Genomic DNA, 2,268 nt, shown 5'->3' with positions numbered 1-2,268 from the left:
ATACATAATCCAAGACACTTCCATCAAACTGGTTAACATAGCCTTCATGTAACTTTCTTAGTTATTATGTCAAAACATTCATATTCTACTCATATAAAGATTCACTTGTACCCTTGGGATTTTCTATTCTATACTATCTTATGTATGTTTAACCTGTTTGAGCCCTAATCTTTTCATGCAAGAAACTAGGCTAATAATTCTCAAAATAAACATTGTTTTTGGAATAAAATTTGGGGAGTCTTGTGCATATCAACAACAATCTTTAAAAATGTAAAATGTGAAATATTTTATTTATTTTTTGAGACCCTTTCACCCAGGCTGAAGTGCAATGACATCATCATAGCTCACTACAACCTCAAACACCTGGGCTCAAGTGCTCCTCCTGCCTCAGCCTCCTGAGTAACTGGGACTACAGGTGCTGGCCACCATGCCTGACTTTTTTTCCTGTGGGATGTGGGGTGAGACATGCTATCTCACTATGTTGATTAAGCAGGTCTGAAACTCCTGGTCTCAAGTGATCCTCCCACCTTGGCCTCCCAAAGTACTAGGATTACAAGCGAGAGTCATCACTCCCAGCCAACTGTGGAACATTTTGGCAGAAATGCAGTTGGCAAATCTTGAATATAAAAGGATGACAATAAATAAAGAAAAATAAGAAAGCAATACAATTATATTCTATAAAAAATCTACATTGCAAAGTTTATTCAATAGCCATCATATAGTTGGAACTAATTATAATTCAGAGTGCTGAATTTAAAATAGTAAATCGCACACAAATTTTATGGACACTCTGTATGTTATTAGGAGTGCTGTGAATATTAGCAGAACAAGAGCAAGAGAGTGCCTTAACCCTCTTACACATTATTAGACATGATGGAAGATGATGTGATTTGTTACTTAATATTTATTTATTTGTTTATTTGCAGTTTTTGGCCAGGGCTGGGTTTGAACCCACCACCTCCAGCATATGGGGCGGGTCCCCTACTCCTTTGAGCCGCTGGTGGTACCCCTTAATCTTTATTTTTAAGATAATCACATAAACAATTCATTTTCAAAGTTGATTTTACTATTTACATAAAACAAAGTATTAATAAAAACATGGTACTCTGTGTATTCAAAGTCCAAGTTCTTTAGATTTGTCATCTGCTAACCTGCCCAATAATATTTGAGTAACCATTTTACAAGGGCCTTTGTTACCTTTTTTAGGCATCTTAAAATATTTTCTTGCTCAGAAAACTGCAGTTACCCTGAAAGCAGGATCTATCTCCCTATTTTTTCTCCCTGTGAGTAGCACAGTACCTAGCACATATATTCTTATGTTCCTTAATTTTTAATACCGATTTTATTACCACACACATATGCACTATATAATATTTTGTCTCAGAAAGGGTGAAGCCTAAACATGGTGATTAAAGAGTAACAACTCTGGGGGCCAGACAGCCTGGGTTTCTTATCATCCCAGTGTTTCCTCATCTGTAAAATGAGGAAAATCTGTCCACCTCAGGATTTTTGTGAAGATTAACAGAGTTTCAAATACGTAGATGAGGCCCCAATTTATAGCAGGTAACCCCTAAATGCTACTTATTATTTATGAAACTCATTAAAAAGTGTATGGGCTTATATTAACAGGGAACAGATTTGTTAGATAGTATTGGTTTAAATATATCATACCAAGACGTTTAAATAACTTAGGTTTATTTCTGCTCTTAAATTTTGAGATTAAAGATACAAAAGCCTGTTGCATCACTGGTACAGAATATACTAAAACCGTGGAAGGCTATCACTAATCTGTTTAAATACAGTGAATTTACGTCTCCCTAAACAAAGGCAAAAGCAAAATTTGCTAGTAACAAGGGAGGCATTACCTGCAATCATAACTAGAGAAAGCAGAGACTGTCTGTGAGACCGTGTGCACCTCCAGGGGATCAAAAAACACTTAGGTTCTTGCCCTAAGGCTTTTATAATTTTCTGCCTTTTGTCGGTAGCATGACTTTTAAGATACTTCAGTATAAGGCAAACAGCACATTTATCACGATCAAAGGTGTGCCCCGCCTGCCCTTCTGCGTACACAATAACTTTTCATTTCACTTTGGAGCCAGGGCGTAATCCCTCGGAGGACATTTTTAAAAGGCCACGGACTCCACCCGCGGACCAACAACGCACACAGTTCAGCCTACGACCGCCGCGCCGCTGGGCGCCGGCGCCTGTGCGCATGCGCGCCGAGGCCCGGGGCGCCCGCATCTGGACGCCCGCTGCGCGTGAGCGATC

The sequence above is a fragment of the Otolemur garnettii genome, unplaced genomic scaffold, assembly GCF_000181295.1.
Source record: "Otolemur garnettii isolate 467f Iridium unplaced genomic scaffold, OtoGar3 scaffold00071, whole genome shotgun sequence".
NCBI classification, from domain to species: Eukaryota; Metazoa; Chordata; class Mammalia; order Primates; family Galagidae; genus Otolemur; species Otolemur garnettii.
This window is presented reverse-complemented; position numbering follows the sequence as displayed.